Source organism: Mirounga leonina, unplaced genomic scaffold (genome assembly GCF_011800145.1).
Source record: "Mirounga leonina isolate KUSES-001 unplaced genomic scaffold, KU_Mleo_1.0 Mir_170, whole genome shotgun sequence".
Classification (NCBI taxonomy): Eukaryota; Metazoa; Chordata; class Mammalia; order Carnivora; family Phocidae; genus Mirounga; species Mirounga leonina.
Window position 1 is genome coordinate 13332805 of NW_023270433.1, and position 20254 is coordinate 13353058.

General features: G+C 37.5%; 1 long non-coding RNA gene across 1 annotated transcript in view; it reads left to right on the forward strand.

Moving 5' to 3' along the window:
- Positions 1–1186: 1186 nt before the first annotated feature.
- The window catches only part of LOC118018199, a 24826-nt gene continuing 5758 nt past the window's right edge, over positions 1187–20254 (forward strand). The window contains exons 1-4 of the long non-coding RNA XR_004681322.1: positions 1187–1234; positions 3338–3402; positions 10087–10233; positions 14365–14435. This is a non-coding gene — a long non-coding RNA (uncharacterized LOC118018199). The remainder of the gene's footprint in view (positions 1235–3337; positions 3403–10086; positions 10234–14364; positions 14436–20254) is intronic.

The following is a 20254-nucleotide window of genomic DNA, read 5'->3' on the forward strand; positions in this document are numbered from 1 at the left end:
GGACTCGATCCCGGGACTCCAGGATCATGACCTGAGCCGAAGGCAGTCGCTCAACCAACTGAGCCACCCAGGCGCCCGAAAATCTTAATTTTAATGCAGCCCAATTCACCAATCTTTGTCTTGTGGTTAATGCTTTTTTTTTTTAAGATTTTTTTTAAAATTTATTTATTTGAGAGAGAGAATGAGAGAGAGAGAGAGAGCACATGAGAGGGGGGAGGGTCAGAGGGAGAAGCAGACTCCCCGCCGAGCAGGGAGCCTGATGCGGGACTCGATCCCGGGACTCCAGGATCGTGACCTGAGCCGAAGGCAGTCGCCCAACCGACTGAGCCACCCAGGCGCCCTCCAGTCCCTCATTCTTAACCATTTGCTCTCAATCCCTTTCTAACCATCAGAGAGTTCATGGTCCCATCTTTGTAACAATGTTTTAGAAATTCCCTCTACCCGTGCCTCAGTTTCCTCATCCATGAAACGGGATAATCATACCTACTTCCTACAGTTTTCCTGATAATTATAAAAGTTAATGCCTGTGAAAGAACTTAGAGATGTGCCTGCCCCATAGTAAATTCTCAAAATGTTTCAGTTATTTTAATATTAGGCAAAGGTTTTCCAGAAGTGATATTTCATCTTAGGCCTGAAAGAGGAAAAGAATTTAGTCAAGGTGTAGGACAGTGGGGGAAGAATTTGCTTGGCAAAGGGAACAACGTGTGCAAACCCCAGGAAAGGGGGAAGAAAGAGCATGACAATCAGCTGGTTGTTAAGTAGATCATTATAGCTGGTGCAAAAATTTGGAGTGAAGAAGCTAAAAAGAAGAAGGTGGAAGAGAGGCCATATTATAAGCCACATTGGGCACTTCTAGTTTTTCCTCAGAAGTGGGTTCACCTCAATAGGAAGTTCGGGTGACTTCCAACAGGGGGCACTATTCCCATTCACATTTACACGAATGATGTTCCCTACCTGTCTCCCGCTATTTATGCAACACAGAAGGAAGCCCTTGGAGTTGTAGAACAAGCCTAAATTCCTGAAAAGCTCCAGATTTTAAATTTAAAAGGAAGATGTATCCATTTTTTACTGACGTTAGATGATATTTGTTAGTTTGGAATGTGTCCGTTGCTGAAGTTCAGTTCTATCGTTTTTTGTTTGTTTTGACATTCATTTCTTTTTCTCTTTTCCACCAGAGAATTGGATTTATTGTGTAACCTCAGTGGTATGCCTCGCCGTCTATAATGATATTCAGGTGGGTTCCATTATCAAATCATGGTGTGCTGGTGTAGTTCATTATCAATGCTATCAAACATATACACAAAATATGCAAAAATAATTGATTCCAGCAAAAATATACACAAAATCCAGAGGATAGTGCAAAACACTTTTCCTGTGGGTAGTCCATATCCAGTTAATCTTGATGGGTACTCTCCAGTCCCTTATTGCCAAATTTTCCTCCTTCATCCAGATACAGTACCCTCTACTAGGGTCTAGCATGAGGGTGTTAGACCTCAGGCCTTAGAGATGTCAGAGGGGAAATCTTTCTCTAGGTAATTAGAATATTAACTGCGTCTCTTTGCATGCTAAAAGAACCTCCCTCCCCAAAGCAAGAGTGAGAATAGGAAAGGAATGAGGGTACCTCGTTCATTCCACACTAATTTGTATTTAACTCAAAATATGAAGAAGTTGTTTCCTTCTGTTGCATTTACAATACAAATATTAGCCATGGTAGAGTCGCTTGGCTGTCCCTTGGTTCTTTCCTAATGATAGCAAAGTTATTTTGTTTGTTTGAACTTGCCTCATTTTGAAACCCAGTTTAATGATTTTGCAAATTTGCTTTAGAGGAGAATCAGACTAGCTGGTCAGGCAGGGATGAAGCTTCTGCTACTGCCATTTCTTTCTGTGACTTTAAAAGTTAACTAAATTACAGATGTATTTTAAAATAAATGCTATTATGTGCCAGGTTTGTGGGGGTGCAGTGGTGAATGAGATAGACACAGTTTTTACCCTGAAAGAGATTGCAATCTAGTGGGAAATACAGAAAAGTAAGACACTCTGATAATGGAATAGAATTAGAGACTTGGTGGTGTTCCATGCGAATCCATGTATGGGTTGGGTCCAGATGGGAAGGACCTACAATATCCAGTGATTTATAACAACCCTATCCAGGTTAACCTTGGGCTGTTTCCAGTGCCAATGTTTGAAATGACACCAAGACTTGAAGAATTTGAGGCCTGCCCTGTGAGTTCAGATCTAAAGGCCAGAACAGGCCTTTTGTGCTCAGGTCCAAACCAGACCCTACTCAGGCAAACCTTGAACCCCTCTGTCTCTGAACCATACCACCTGAATCGAGACTGTTATTTGTCTTTCACCTCTTTAGGGTTGGAGTGGCTCTCCCATGTGACCAGTGAATATGTAAGACCAGTATAGCCTCCAGATGCTATTGGCTTGTATCTAGCTTTGAAATATTTTAAGCTCTAGATTCCTGTAAGTTCCTTCCTAATTTTAAAGCTTTTGTAAGTTAATATTTTGAATTTCTACAAAAGGGAAACCCTTTCTTTCAGAAGCATTCCAGCTAATAAATACAGATGAAATGCCCAAGTTAGGAAATTGCCATTTTGCAACCCGTAACATATTTGATTTAGACACAGATCATCAAGAGATGTTGAAACCATTACATGAAATATAGTTGGGGAATAAGATATTCACTTGGTCTCAAAATATCACCCTACAGATATCATCAAAAGGGAATAAATTCAGGATAACATCAGAATGGGAAGTGAACTAGAGACAAATTTCTAGAAGAAGGAAAATACCATATTTATATTGACCGGCGAATCAGAGATGAGGGAGATTGACAGTCCATATAAAACTTTACCAGATTCTTGGGGCACCTGGGTGGCTCAGTCATTAAGCGTCTGCCTTCGACTCAGGTCGTGATCCGAGTCCTGGGATCAGGCCCGTACCGGCTCCCTGTCCATGGGAAGACTGCTTCTCCCTCCCCCACTCCCCCTGCTTGTTTTCCCTCTCTCGCTCTGTCTCTCTCTGTCAAATAAATAAATAAAATCTTAAAAAAAAGAAAAAAAAACTTTACTAGATTCTTTTTAACAGATTTATGGAATGTAAGAACTAGAGAGAATTTCATCTAGCTTACCTCCTTCAATTTACAGTTAACATTATCATCATCTTTCAGTCTTAAAAGATAAAGTTATTTTCTTACATAGAAATGGCCAGGCTCTAGTGTTAAGTCATTGGCTCGGGGCTGCCTGGGAAGGGCACAGCCTCAGCTTGAAAGCTAATGTGGGTCTTGAAAGCATTAACAACTGGAAGCTATTAACTAATATGCTCTTTGCAGCTGGATGGCAAGTTCTTTCTATAAGTGAAATCCAAGCAGCCCACTCTGTTGCCAAAGTGCAAAAGGTATGTGCTGAGGGTGTTGGTGTCTGATGATAAGGGTGCTTTTGTATTGAGGGAGGGGTCTCCTGAACCAGTAGGTCCTGGCCTCTCGTCATTCTTTCTTTTATTTAAATTTTATTTATTTATTTGAGAGAGAGAGAATGAGAGAGAGAGAGCACGAGAGGGGGAGGGTCAGAGGGAGAAACAGACTCCCCGCTCAGTAGGGAGCCCGATGCGGACTCGATACTGGGACTCCAGGATCATGACCTGAGCCGAAGGCAGTCACTTAACCAACTGAGCCACCCAGGCACCCTCTTTTTTTTTTCCTTTTATGTCCTGTCCAGATATAATTAACTCTTTGTTATTATTAATGCTACTCACCACTATAACCAATCAAAACCATACTACTGAGTTCTCTCGTCTTCTCAATGCCCCATGGAGACGTAAGCATTTTTAGCCAGCCTGTTATTGGGGTTTCCTGGAGGCTCAAGCATAGCCTATTGAGGCTGAACCCAAGGAAAGTCAGAATGGCAATGTCTATTGTCAGAATTATCTTCCCATCTCCATGTAGCCTGATGCAGGAACTTGAACTCCTCTTAACTACCTCTTGTAATAATTTCTGAGGACCTCCCTAGTAATTATGCCTTAGGTGACCTTCATTTGGATAATGCTTAGGTTCCAGCTGGTACTCTAAAAAGGTAAAAGAAAAGAGATCAAACTGATCCTAGGAGATAGTCACATAGAAGAGAATCTACTTCTAGTACAGTGGTTTAGTCTTGGCTGTATATTTAATTATGAGAGGGGCTTAAAAATACTCATGCCTGCCCACCCCACCCCATTCAGACCTTGATTTAATCAGTCCAAAGCATGGCCTAGGATTCAAGATTTTTAAAAGCTCCCCAGATGACTTTAATGTGCAGACGAGACTCAGAACCACTACCCTAGTTGGTGGTGGAAACTAAAGAAAGAAGCATCATTTGACAAAATCAGCATGTGAGTTCTTCAATTTGTTCAGTTCCTTTGTTCAGTAAATACAGCAAATTTGACTCAGCCCTGCCTACCAGACATGACTACATTTCATTACTGGACAAGTAGAATATAAAAAGAGATTGGTGGAATTGTATAGAAAGTATAAGTATTCAGTAAGAATAGGGTCTTCAAGGCACACACAGAAAGAGGCATTATTCTCTTCAGAGTAGATCAAGGAAGATACCTTATAAAAAAGTGTTTGTAGGCTGAGACCTGAAGACAACCAATGGGAATTACTCACATGAGGAAGGTGGGAAGAGCATCTAAGGCAAAGGGAATAGGTAGGCTGTCAAAGACCAAAGATATTTGAGAGAACAACTTCAGGAAACCAGAAATTCATCAGCAGGGCTAGAGCATAGTTGGAACAATAAAAACCGTAAATTAGGTGCCACAGCTGAAGGGGTTAGATGGTGTTAAATCTGTAGATCAATTTGGGGGCATATTGCAATATTAATGATATTAAGTCTTCTGAGTCATAAACTTGGGATGTCCTTCTATTTAAGTTTTCTTTAATTCTTTCCACATGTTTTGTAGTTTTCAAAATGCAACTTTTATACTTCAAGTTTTTTCTGAAGTACTTTATTTTCTTTGATGCTATTATAAATGGAAGTGTTTTCTTAATTTCATTTCAGTTTAATCATTGCTGCTGTATAGAAATACAATTGACTTTTGTATATAGATCCAGTATCCTGCAACCTGGCTGAACTTATTTCTTAAATTTAATTTTTTTTTAGTGGATTACTTTGGATTTTCTATATACCAGATCATGTCATTCGCAAATGGAGATAATGTCACTTCTTCCTTTCCTTCCTTTTATTTATTTTTCTCACCTAACTGTCCTGGTTAGAACTTCCAGGATAATGTTGAATGGAAGTGGGAAAAGTAGGCATCCTTGTTTTTTTTTCTGATCTTGGAGGAAAGCATTCAATCTTTTACCATTTAAGTATGATGTTAACTGTGGATTTTTCTTAGATGCTGTTATCAGGTTGGAGAAGTTCTCTTCTACTTCTAGCATGTTGAGTATTTGTTGTTTTGTTTTGTTTTAAATCATAAAAGAGTCTTGAATTTTGTAAAATGCTTTTTCTGCAACTATTGAGATGACCATGTGGGTTTTGTTCTTCATTCTGTTGTTATGGTGTTTTACATTAATTAATTTTGGGATGTTAAACCAACCTTACATTCCTGGGATAAATCCCACTTCCTCGTGGTGTATAATCTTTTTATATGCTGGATTTGTTTTGCTAATATATTGTTGAGGATTTTTGCATGTATATTCGTAAGTGATAATCGGTTTCTAATTTTCTTATGCTGTCTTTGGTTTGGGTATCAGGGTAATACTGGTCTGATAGAATGAATTGGGAAGTGTTCCCTCCTCTTCTATTTTTTGAGAAGAATTGGCATTAATTCTTCTTTATATGTTTGATTCCAGTGAAGCCTTTGGACTTGGGCTTCTTTTTGTGGGTAGTTTTTAAATTGCTAATTGAATTTCTTTACTTACTAGAGGTCTTTTCTTTTTTTTTTTTTTTACTGTCTTTTAAATCTTAAAGACATACTTTGCAACTTTCCAGTCCCAACTTTTTTTTTTTTATTCTTATGTTAATCCCCATACATTACACCATTAGTTTTAGGGGAAGTGTTCCATGATTCATTGTTTGTGCACAACACCCAGTGCTCCATGCAGAATGTGCCCTCCTCAATACCCACCACCAGGCTAACCCATCCTCCCACCCCCCTCCCCTCTAGAACCCTGTTTGTTTTTCAGAGTCCATCGTCTTAGAGGTCTTTTCTGATTGTCTATCTCTTCTTTGGTCAATTTTAGTAGTTTATGTATTTCTAGGAACTTTTCTATTTCATCTGTTTTTTTAATTTCATCTGTTGGCATACAGTTGTTCATAGCATTCCCTTATAGTCCTTTCCATTTGTGGAATATTGGGAATAATGTCTTGTCTTTCATTCATTATTTTAGTAATTTGAGTCTTTTTTCTTAGAGAGCTTAGCTAAAGATTTGCTAATTTTGTCGATCTTTTTAAAGAAACAACTTTTGGTTAAGTTGATTTTCTCTATTGTTTTTCTATTCTCTAATTCCCACTCTAATCCTTATTATTTCCTTTCTTCTACTTGCTTTGCATTTAGTTTCCTCTTCTTTTCCTACTGTCTTAAGGTGGAGGTTAGGTTGTGCTTTGAGATCTTTTTTTTTTTTAAGATTTATTTGAGAGAGAGAGAGACAGCGCCTACACAAGCAGGGGGAGAGGCAAAAGGAGAAGCATGTTCCCTGCTGAGCAGGGAGCCTGACATGGGATTGGATCCCAGAACCCTGGGATCATGACCTGAGCCCAAGGTAGATGCTTAACTGACTGAGCCACCCAGGCGCCCCAAGATCTTTCTTCTTTTTTAATGTAGGTGTTTATAGCTACAGAATTTCCTCTAAGCACTGCTTTCATTGCATCCCATATATTTTGGTATGTTGTGTCTTCATTTTCATTGATCTCAAAGTATTTTCCAATTTCCTTTGTGATTTTTTTTTCTTTGACCCATTGGTTATGTATTAAGTTTAAGATGCCAATTAGATATCCAAGTGGAGATATGAGTAAGGCAGTTAGATATACAACTCTAGGGCTTAGAAAAGTGGTCCACCTGATGGGTGGACCATGGGACTGAGTACAAAACAAGTAACACAGATTGTTCTTTTGTGGTCTAAATATTGGAGCCCATGTGAAAAGAAGACATATGTTAAATATGCTCTTGAAATAAAGTGTTGTTATTTTGTTTTTGTTTTTTGTGTTTTTTGGATGGCTTCGGTTACTGAGACAGTTGGCCAAAAATAAAAACAGAGCTAAAATCATTCTCATCTCTGATGAGAGTGTTTCTAACACTGTTGGTCTGAAAATGTTCTGGACTGGATCTATGCAGCTGCAACCTTAAGGTCCTTTTACATTAAATCATTCTTTTCAGTACATTGTTGCTTCTTTGTTTTCCTATCATTGCTCCTCCTTGACATGGTTCAAAATTCAGTCAATGGTTTAAATATTAGCTTACAAGTGTCTGTTTAGAAGAATATGTTGCAATAGCACGTATGTCCCAACATTACTTCCATGAGAATGTTCATTAACTACTCACACAAGTCCATCAGTCCCAACAAAATTATAAAGTCAAACATTGCAGTTGTAAAGCCCTGCCTAACACACTATCAAAATCTAAAACTTTTGTGGTATATCAGTTTTTAAAGTTGCTGTTGTGAATGAATGTTTGACATTTCAGGATTTCATGAATTTCTGGTTGCATTTTACCTTAGAGAACAATTTCACTAATGCTTTGGATAAAATGAACTACCTATCTATTCTTTTCATGGAACAAAGAACATTAGTAGGTCATAAAGAGATGGTCAACATCCCCAGGGTCAGAGCAGCAAGGTCAAAATGTCCTTGTTTGTTTCCCATTGCATACAAAATGAAGTCCAGACTCATTAACATGGCATTCAGGGCCATATACAATCTGCCCTCAACCTACCTTTCAATATTATTTTCCTTGGTCCACCTGATCATTCATTCATTCATTCATTCATTCATTCATTTGGCAACAATTTGTTGAGTGTCTTAAGTGTCCTTAGGCACTGTAATAAGTTCTAGGGTGTATCCCCATTGTATATGTTAGACCCACTACCTGTCCTCATGGAACTTACAACCTAGACAGAAGAACAGTCAAGTGAACAGGCAATTACAAAACCCAATCACCTAACCCCTAGCCATCCCAACTATACCTAGAGACTTGCAGTTCAGGATGGGACCATACATGCAACTGAATGCAGATTTGAGAAAGCCTAAGCTAACAATAGCTTCATAGCTCCCTTGGCCATGTCCTGGTCATCGACATTGATGGATCATTTCTAGCCCTAGAATTCCTGGGAACATCTCAGCATTTGGGAAGCTGCCTTGGGATTTCAGACCTGCTCTAAAGTGGTCAGTACAGGCCTCATGGGCCCCAATTCAAACCAGACCCATTCCAGGGAAGCTTCAGAACCACTTCCATATCTGAGACATTCTACACGTGGTCCAGGATGATAGTCCTTTCCCATGTTCTGTAAATTTAGAATGTAGAGCCTGAGACAGGGAGGCAGTCTTATGCAAGTAGGTTTATTGCAAGACTTCTCTCAAAAGAAACCTGTAAGCCATGAGGGAAGCTGCACAGGGCAAGGCAGGATCTAAGCAAAGACGTGGTGTCAACTGAGGTCTAGCTTTAGCCTGATCCCGGGGCGGGGCGGGGGAGGCGCTGCTCTCTAGCGTGCATGGTACCACAAAGTTGTCCCACCTTGAAGCAAGGTAGCTAGGTAGTTGTGTCCCCAGAATCAGTCAGTTATTGACTATGGACCAATCCTAGAGAGAGGATGTAACTTCTCAAGCATTTCTGGGCAAGCTGTCCGCCATGGCTGAAGCAAATTACCTGGAGAAGGGGGAAACTTTAGCAGCCAACACTCACAGTATCTATAGGATGGGTGCACCAAGCCCGGGAAAGGGGATCTTGTCACGGCATCAACTGCATCTACTACACTCAGAAAATGTGCCAGAGCAGCTTCCAAGTGTTTGTCTGTGTCCAGGTTTGAAACACTCCCATTTGGGTGTCTTTTCTGCTTTACTCATCAAAATCTGCTTATACTTCAAATTACAAAATTACCTATGAACGTTAAAAGGTTGTGATTTAGATTCTTAAACTTCCTTCTCAGTGATCCCACTATCTAATGTTAATAATTAACCTGAAGGGCGCCTGGGTGGCTCAGTTGGTTAAGCGACTGCCTTCAGCTCAGGTCATGATCCCAGGGTCCTGGGATCGAGTCCCGCATCAGGCTCCCTGCTCTTTGGGAGCCTGCTTCTCCCTCTCCCACTCCCCCTGCTTATGTTCCTGCTCTCGCTGTCTCTCTCTCTGTCAAATAAATAAATAAAAATCTTTAAAAAAAAAATTAACCTGAAGACTAATTTAACCAAATTCTTCAAGCTGAGTTTACAAAAAGGAGGGCAGTTTCAGGAAAGGTTCTGTCAATAGTTTAATGCTACCCCAGCCATGAATATTTTTGGTCTATATTTTTTTCTACTTGGGAAAAAGTTGGGTACAGGAGCAAACGTAAGTGAAAGACCCCATTTTCATTTGCAATGTATTTTGGTTATAATTTTATAGAAAAAAGAACTCAATCAGCTGCCACATGAAATTTTCTACTTCTGAAAACTGAATTGAATTTCTTCTTTTATCTATTGTCCTATGCCGTTGCTCTGTTTTCTATATGAGTACTTTGTGAACAGTGTTTGACTTGTATTCTAAAACTTCATATTTTTCCCAAGCTGTTACCCTTGCCCCAGGGAAGAGTAACTTACTGATTGATATTTTGGTTAAAAATGGATTCTTTGAAAGACTGACACATAATCCCTATTTGCATTTCTTATAGAGGATTCTATTAAACATACCCAGGCTGCAACTGATCAAAACCACTACCATGTGTCTGCTTGAAATCTAATCCTTGGGATGCTTTCAGGAAGCTATCCTGGCTTTATCATAGATAATAAAATTTTGAGAAATAAAAAATATGTTGTTAGGTGTAAGAAACGTTGCTAATTTCAATTGATTCTCCTAAGTGAAAAATGTTTTAAAAATATGTTTTATTAACAGATTGACTATATTTTATTGTTTCAACAGGTATGTTGTCTCAGCACCTATTGTATTCTATGTTTGGAACCTCTGAAAATGTAGTAATTCAAGTTCATGGATACACAGACTCATTTGCTGTGACCACTGCTATTAAAAGTTATCCTGATAATAGTTCTACATATTCTTTTGGCCAAGGTAATTTATCTCCAAAAAATAAACTCCAAAGTTCTGCAAACTTAACTGTATGTATTCTTATAATAGTTTATTTTATATGCCAAACGTTTCTTTATAAAACACACATGGATCCTTTCTACATATGTGGGTGTAAAAATGTGTTACATCATACTATTAAGTGAATCTACTATTTAATAAGAAATAAATGCCATATGTTTATAAAGGTAAGTAAGTGGGAAATGTTAAATAGAGAATCCACTTTTTATTTGGGGGCAATGTAAAGAAATGTATAAAGCAGATAAAGGTTATTAAGGTGAAAAGATCTGATGATATGAGTTGAAAATGAAGTCAACCGACACATACACCCGTTTAAAAATTGCAAGATGAATACAGTAGTCTCTTCTGATCAGCTGTTTCACTTTCCGTGGTTTCAGTTAACCGTGGTCAACTGTGGTCCAGAAGCAGATGATCCCCCTCCTAATGTATCATCAGAAGGTCAATCATAGCCTCATACTACATCACACACCTGTGTCATTCACCTCACTTCCTCTCATCACACAGGCATTTTACCATCTCGCATCATCACAAGAGGAGTAAATACAGTAAAGTAAGATATTTTGAGAGAGAAAAATAGACCACTTTTATTATGGCATATTGCTATAATTGTTCTATTTTATTATTAGTTACTGTTAATCTCTTGCTGTGCCTAATTTATAAATTAAACTTTATCATAGGTATTTTGTATAGAAAAAAACCTGTATTTATATATAGGGTTTGGTACTAACCACAGTTTCAGGCATCCACTGGGGGTCTTGGAATGTATCCCTCATGGATAAAGGGGGACTACTGTACTAGAAAGAGATAATTTATATACTTAAATTTTATATATTCAGAGGAAAAGTAGAGGAAGAGAAAGACATAGAGGTTTTTTGTTTTTGTTTTTTTTAATATTTTATTTATTTATTTGACAGAGAGAGACACAGTGAGAGAGGGAACACAAGCAAGGGGAGTGGGAGAGGGAGAAGCAGGCTTACCACGGAGCAGGGAGCCTGATGCGAGGCTGGATCCCAGGACCCTGGGATCATGACCTGAGCCGAAGGCAGATGCTTAACGACTGAGCCACCCAGGTGCCCCTAGACATAGGTTTGACTTTGTTGATTTAAAAATTCAAAGAGGTAGGGGCGCCTGGGTGGCTCAGTTGGTTAAGCGACTGCCTTCAGCTCAGATCATGATCCTGGAGTCCCTGGATCGAGTCCCTGGATCGAGTCCCTGGATCGAGTCCCTGGATCGAGTCCCGCATCGGGCTCCCTGCTCGGCAGGGAGTCTGCTTCTCCCTCTGACCCTCCTCCCTCTCATGCTCTCTGTCTCTCATTCTCTCTCTCTCAAATAAATAAATAAATCTTAAAAAAAAAAAAATTCAAAGAGGTAAATGGAGAAAAATTTGAACATTTGTTTTCCTAAATTATGTACAACATTCTAACCTCTTTGTTTTCTACAAAAATTAGTTTTTTCCTAAAATATGTACCTTTGATAGGTTTTTAGTACTTTCTCTTTGGACTTGAATCAAACAAATTTTCCTTCAAACGAATTTGTGAACAATATTCAAGGAAAATTAGAGACGTGTCTGCAATTACTATAAAACTTACTGGCCATATGCAAAACATTTGAAGAGGGCTACATACTAAATATACAATGACCAATGGACATGAAAAACATTAGCAAAAGAAAGATTTCAAAGTATAAGTCCATATAGAACTATAAATATAAGCGATATTTTGTTCATTTATACTACCATGTGGTAAGTCATTTAATCCCCCCATTCTCCCACCCCTCCATTGCTGATAAACTTTTGATCTTTCTTGATGACTTGGTTATTTTGTCTATTAAAAATTGAATTTTTTCAGTGATTGTCATTTTTAATAGACATTAAATCTGGATCAGTTTTTTTAAGTAATTATTTCAAACTAAATTTGATAAGAAACCAAAATCCAGAGGTGTTCCTGGAAAGATATATTTACTGTTTTATTTTACAAAATTTTCATATTTGTTGCATATAAACAATTCAAATCACTCTCATAGCTAACTAAAAGACAAACGCTTTTGCTATTTTAAGATTATTATATAATATTTCCTCCATTAACTTTTTTTTTTAACAGATACAACCAAAAGATTTATCTGGAGCACCAAATGCAGTTTCATAGGTATATTTAGAAGTTGTATCTGATCATTTTTCAAAAGCAGCAAAAATTCCACCATGCTATGACAATGGATTTCTCTTCATTCAGACAGACAGATGTGTTTACAATTCAGATGAGTCAAGTATAATAAAAAGGGAATTTTAGTTTCTGGGAAAAAAGTAGGATGATCGATTAATGGTATTGAGACCAGTGGCTTATCTTTGAAGGGAAAAATGAAGTTAATTCCCAACTTTATACCATACACAAAAATGAAAGAGTTGACAAACTGAAGGTTAAATTGTACATTATAAAAACAAAGAATCAGCAAAATATGAGCATAATTTGGAGGTAGGAGGGACCTTTCTTAGAATGATGCCAAGTCTCCTTTCAAAATGTTCTTTAAAAAAACGTGAGGCGAGCTGAAAGTTAATACAAGAAGATGAATTTTAACTTTGAAAAAAAAATCTCATGTTTAGTATATGTGCTGCCGAAGCGAGCACAAAAAAATCTCATGTTTATTCTCAATGTCATCTTTTAGAAATAATATTTCAATTTAATATTAACATAGAAAATTGTGAACCAGATTGCAAAATTCGCCTAGCAATGTTTGTCTCCATTGGGAATGGTTTCAGTCTTCTAGTAAATTTCCTCTTACAAATTATCTCAAGGGAGGGAAGGCAGGTCAGGCTAATGGGCATACCAAATGCAGCAGCACTTTACAAATTGCCATTGAAGATGAGGGCAATGGTGATGATGCTAATCAGGTGACCAAAGATAGAGGTCACCTCCATAATTTTAGCAACAGGACAAACTCCCTGCCAGTACACATTGGCTGCTCCTTAGACACTCAGAACTGTTTGTGGATGCCTGATCAGAAAAATCACTAGGTATCTAAGGTGAGATGTCCTGCCTGTGAGACTCTCACCCTTCTATGCACTCAAGTACTTAATATTTTGAGATATGCAGATTCTTGCCTGCATCTTATGTGTTAGAGAATACTTCACTGGGTCTGTTGATGCAATTTACTGCTTACATTCCTCTCACTCTACTCTATAATAATTTCAGGTACCAGGGGGCCGCAGTCTTTCTTATCTATCAGTGGTTTCAAAATATAAAAGGTTTACTGAAAATAATGAGTTGAATCATATTTTAAATGCATAAAGGGAAATATTTAAAAGAACCCATTCAGGAAATTTTTGGTGAAAAGAACATTTTTTTCACTTTAATATAAAGTTCACATCCAATATTCTAATTCATCTTTTCCTTTTTTTGTTTTTTTGTTTTTCTTTTTTAAAAGTAAGCTTTACTAGGGGACGCCTGGGTGGTTCAGTTGGTTAAGTGGCTGCCTTCAGCTCAGGTCATGATCCCAGGGTCCTGGGATCGAGCCCCACGTCAGGCTCCTTCCTCAACAGGTTGCCTGCTTCTCCCTCTCCCTCTGCCTGCCACTCCACCTGCTTGTGCTCTCCCTCTTTCTATCTCTATCAAGTAAATAAATAAAATCTTTAAAAAAAAAAAAGGTAAGCTTTACTATATTCAATGTGGGGCTTGAAATCATGACCATGAGATCAAGAGCCACATACTCTAACAACTGAGCCAGCCAGGAGCCCCTAATTCATCTTTTCCTTTAAACTTGGATTTTATGTTTGGACTTTAAAAATTTTTTTTTTTAAAGATTTTATTTATTTGACAGAAAGAGACACAGCGAGAGAGGGAACACAAGCAGGGGGAGTGGGAGAGGGAGAAGCAGGCTTCCCGCTGAGCAGGGAGCCCGATGCGGGGCTCGATCCCGGGACTCCAGGATCATGACCTGAGCCGAAGGCAGTCGCTTAACCAACTGAGCCACCCAGGCGCCCCTGGACTTTTAAATTTTTATTTTAAATTTCATGACCCTCATGTTATAGGGTTATTAATAATATTGTCAGATCATTTAGAGTTGAACAGAGTTTCTAATAATGACAGTTTTTTTTTCTTATAGTAAAAGTTAGAATTTATTCATTGGATGAAGACCTAAAACCATAACAAAGGGAAATTACCTTAACTTTTATAGTGAGTATGCTTTTAATTTAAATCAAAATTTAACCTTGGCATTTTCATTATATGAATAGTTTTCATCAATATAGCACAAGTCAAATGTGGCATTAATTTATTCAATATTAAATAGCAGCAGACATTTATTGAGCACTTATTTTGGGAACAACCTGGTAATTTTATACTTCTTTTATCCCAATTGATAACTTTGGTGTGTAAATTAAATGTTAGTGGAAATACATTTTAAATGGCTCCATTAAAGAACACCCTTTAGGGCACCTGGGTGGCTCAGTTGGTTAAGCGACTGCCTTCGGCTCAGGTCATGATCCTCGAGTCCCGGGATCGAGTCCCACATCAGGCTCCCTGCTCGGCAGGGAGTCTGCTTCTCCCTCTGACCCTCCTCCCTCTCATGCTCTCTGTCTCTCATTCTCTCTGTCTCAAATAAATAAATAAAATCTTTTAAAAAAAAAAGAACACCCTTTATTTTTTTAAACCAATATAAATCATTTATTTTTTATCAGTAATTATTTTTTTATTATTAACATATAATGTATTATTTGTTTCAGGGGTACAGGTCTGTGATTCATCAGTCTTACACAATACGCAGTGCTCCCCACAACACATACCCTCCCCAATGTCCATCACCCAGCCATCCCATCCCCCCACCTTGCTCCCCTCCAGCAACCCTCAGTTTGTGTCCTGAGGTTAAGAGTCTCTTATTGGTTTGTCTCCCTCTCTGGTTTTGTCTTGTTTCATTTTTTCCTCTCTTCCCCTATGATCCTCTGCCTTCTTTCTCAAATTCCACATATCAGTGAGATCATATGATAATTGTCTTTCTCTGATTGACTTATTTAGCTTAGCATAATAACCTCTAGTTCCATCCATGTTGTTGCAAATGGCAAGATTTCATTTTTTGATGGCTGCATAATATTCCATTTTGTGTGTGTACATATATATATACACACACACACCACATCTTCTTTATCCATTCATCTGTCGATGGACATCTGGGCTCTTTCCATAGTTTGGTTATTGTGGACATTGCTGCTATAAACTTTGGGATGTAGGTGCCCCTTCGGATTACTACATTTGTATCTTTGGGATAAATACCCAGTAGTGCAATTGCTGGGTCGTAGGGTAGCTCTATTTTCAACTTTTTGAGGAACCTCCATACTGTTTTCCAGAGTGGTTGCACCAGCTTGCATTCCCACCAACAGTGGGACTTTCCTCTTGTGATTGAGTTTGAGTTTCAAAGCAATTATGATCTGAAAATATGCAGGGAATAATCTTGATCTTTTGGTAACAGCTAAGACCTGATTTGTGACCCAGGATGTGATCTATTCTGGAGAATGTTCCATGTGCACTAGAGAGGAATGTGTATTCTGTAGCTTTGGTATGGAATGTTCTGAATATATCTGTGAAGTCCATCTGGTCCTGTGTGTCATTTAAAGCCCTTATTTCCTTGTTGATCTTTTGCTTAGATGATCTGTCCATTTCAGTGAGGGTGTTGTTAAAGTCACCTACTATTATTATATTATTGTTGATGTGTTTCTTTGATTTTGTTATTAATTGGCTTATATAATTGGCTGCTCCCAGGTTAGGGTCATAGATATTTACAATTGTTAGATCTTCTTGTTGGATAGACCCTTTAAGTATGATATAGTGTCCTTCCTCATCTCTTATTATGGTCTTTGGTTTAAAATCTAATTTGTCTGATATAAGGATTGCCACCCCAGGTTTCTTTTGATGTCCATTAGCATGATAAATGGTTTTCCACCCCCTCACTTTAAATCTGGATGTGTTTTGGGGTCTAAAATGTGTCTCTTGCAGACAGCATATCAACAGGTCTTTTTTTTTTTTTTTTTTTTCAGGTCTTGCTTTTTTATCCACTCTGATACCCTGTGTCTTTTGATTGGGGCATTTAGGCCATTTACATTCAGGGTAACTACTGAAAGATAGGAATTTAGTGCCATTGTATTGCCTGTAAGGTGACTGTTACTGTATATTATCTCTATTCCTTTCTGGTCTATGTTACTTTTAGGCTCTCTCTTTGCTTAGAGGACCCCTTTCAATATTTTTTGTAGGGCTGATTTGGTGATTGCAAATTCTTTTAGTTTCTGTTTTTTCTGGAAGCTTTTTATCACTCCTTCTATTTTCAATGACAGCCTAGCTGGATAAAGTATTCTTGGCTGCATATTGACCCTGCATTTTACCCTTGAGAAGAGATCTTGTTTAGTCTCCTAAGTTCTTTTCCCTGTTTCTCTCTTAGGAAGTGAAATTATTCACCACCATATCCCTTCACAACCAATATCTCTATTAGCTTTTAAGAATTATTGCCACATCCCTCCCCACATTTTTCCTCTCCCCAAATTCTTAGTTCCTGCCAACCTGTAGCAGAAGGAAATAAATCAATAAGTTGGCATGTCATTTAAGAAAGAAAGCCAACATTTGATCCAAGATCTTTTCTTTTCTTTGATTTCACTGGACTCTTCTATAGTAGCCTAGATTTTTATAGTTAACTTTATTATTTTTTAAACTAATAGGCTTTCTGTAGTCACTTGATAATATGGCTTATCATGATGTTAAGGCAGTAGAATACTAATTTGCCTTTTCATAAGATGTTGTGAAGCTTGAGAGATGTATAAGGTAAATGGATACATTCACACATGTCAAACACTAAAGGCCAGACCTGGCACTAAGTGGGTACTAGAAAAGTGTTAACATTTACCAGCATCACCATCATCATCATCATTGCTGCAGGGTTAAGCATCAGTGTTTTACATTTTTTGACACTATCTTTTCTAGGTCAGAACTGATGACTCAGACCTTCCAAAAGAATATCAGGCCAGGAGTGGTGGCCTATATATGGACCACATCTTCTTTATAGCCAAAGTTTCCATTCCCTTAGCTGGGCAGGCAGTTACAGGAGTTTGCTTGTGGGAGAACATCTAAGCATAACTGTTACTCCTAAAAGTCCATACATTGACAAGATTACACCCTACAATTACTTGGTAAGCTCAATAATATCTTACTTGCATCTAGCCCCTGCTTGCAACATTTTCTTTACTTATGCAAATAATCCTTTAAATTATTCCTTATGTGACACAAAGTGGTGCTCAATTGATATTTAGTGAATGAATGGATGAATTTACAAAGCACTTTATAATCTGTAAAGTACATTCACAAACATCCTCATAAGAGAGCCTCACAACACCTCTTTGAGCTCCACAGACAATGGAACCAGTTAGAGAGGTTGAATAACCTGCCATGTTCACAAATAGTTAGTGGTAGGTTTATTATTTTGTTTAAGGAATTCTGAATCTTAACACTGATATTCTTTCCACAGCATGATGGCAAGTGTCTGGTCAGAGCCTTCATTCAGTTCCCGGACTGGTCAGTGACCTCAGCAACATTTCTTGGCCAATCAGAGCACTACCATGTTTTAGACCGCTAGTCCTTGCTAACATTTCTTAAGCTGACGCCTAATTTAAAAAGGGAAGAATTTAAGTCCTGTGCTCAAGAATAGATACAATGATTCCAGGCATTGTTCATTGCTGTTTAAAATACAAACTAGCAAGGATGGCAGCATGATATATTAGAAAAGACGTGGGCTTTGAGTCAGGAAGATCAGGGTTCACTTCCTGGATAAATCCATGTTCAGAACAAACCTTTGGATGCTAACAATTCCAATCTTCCTTTCAGCTGATAACATCATCTTGTTTATTAAGCCTTTGTTGGAATAAGCAATAACTTTATCAATTCTGAGAGCGGAACCTTTTAAGCTAATGGTACAGTGTACATCTATAAGCTTCAATTTCTATAACTAAATGGACTTAAAACCACAATATACAATTGTAAGGATTGAATATGTTCATGCATATATGCCTAATGCATAGTAGATGCCCAGTAGATATTAATTCTCTTTTTCTTTATCACTGCCTAATTATCCCACTCCCAAGCTGGCTTTGGAGAAGTGACCTTTCAATGTAGAAAAGATGAAGTGTAAACTCCTGCAATTTGACTTGAAGAAAACAGAGTGGGCAGTGGCACTAATACTAATTTGGATACCACTAGTCCCACTAAGTAGTTTTCTCACTAACTCACTGTGTCGCACCTGCAGGTCATTATTTACCCTCCAGGAGCTAGTTTGTGAAATGAAAATATTTGACTAAATGATTCTATGATATTCATTTTGTGCATACGTCATTGACCACACATGATACTTAAGATCTTGCATAAAGACAGTAGTATACTTTGAAGAATCAAAATATCATTTTTGATTCTGCCACAAAGCATAGTCAACAAGAAATACTGGAAATAGAAGGAATCCCAATAAGCTCATACAGAAAAGAATTTCCTTTAGTTCAGTTTCACATGGTTTCATGGAAAATACTGATGAGTACAATTTATTAAAATTTTGTTTAATTTTACTGACCTACTTTTCAACCTATTTTCCTTGGTTTCATCTGAATTCTACTTAACTACATTATTGTGGAGATATGCAAGTTAAGGCAGAGAATAATTAAGAAAAATTTTGCAGTGTTAGTTTAATCTGGTACTTTAAAAAGTCAGTAACTTTTAAATTTTATTGTTTAAAAAAGTCTTGGGGCACCTGGGTGGCTCAGATGGTTAAGCATCTGCCTTGGGCTCAGGTCATGATCTCTGGGTCCTGGGATGGAGCCCTGCAGGGAGTCTGCTTCTCCCCCTCCCCCCACCCTCTGCTCATGCTCTCTCTTTCTCTCAAATGAATGAATAAAATCTTTTTTAAAAGTCTTTTATTTTTAGTTTTTTTTCCAGTTTTATTAATACTTATGGGCATATAACATTGTGTAAGTTTAAGGTGTACAACATAATAATTTGAATTATGTATATATTGTGAAATGATTACCACAATAAGTTTAGTTAACATCTATTACCTCTCATAGTTACAGTTCTTTTCCTTGTTAAATAACTTTTTTTAAAAAGGATTTAATAACTTCCTTGTGCCTTTCCATGAACCTATAAAAGTGTACAAACAAGCTCTGAAAAATATTTTAAAATATAAAACTTAACCTTAAATCTTCAATAATAGTGATATAGTTGGGAAATCCTCCTAAACTTATGAATGCATATGATGTATATATTTTCATTATTTAAAAAAATATGAAAGTAATACAACCTACAGGCTTAAAAAAAGCCAAAGAATAAAATTTAGAGGAAAATCAATAAAAAATTTAAGAATAACCATTTAAAAACCTCTGTTAGTTTTCTTACACTTCCCTGGCCCTTCAGTGTTAACTACTATGAACAGATTTCTGTATAAATAGGATCATGCTACATAAATGGAACACATATTTCTACATGCTTTTTAAAAATGTTAGCAAAATATCATAATCTTATTTCCACATCAGTACAGAGAAAGCTGACTCATTCTTTTTTTTCTGCCTCATTCTTTTCAGTGATTATCCAGTATCTGATAATACTGATATGCCTTAATTTATTTAAGTACTCATACATTAATGAGTATATTAGTTTCTTAGGGTTGCTTGTAACAAATTGCCACAAACTTGGTGGCTTAAAACAACAAAAATTTATTCTCTCACAGTTCTGGAGGTCAGAATTCCTGAATCAAGGTGTCAGCAGGCCATGATCCCTCCAAAGGCTTTAGGGAAGAATACTGCCTTGCTTCTTTGAACTTCTCTCAGCACCTGGTGTTCCTTGGCGTTCCTTAGCTTATTATAGGTGAATCACTCCAATCTCTGCCCCTGTCTTCACATAGCTGTCTCTCCTGTGCCTTTTTTTTTTAAAGATTTTATTTATTTATTTATTTATTTATTTATTTATTTATTTATTTATTT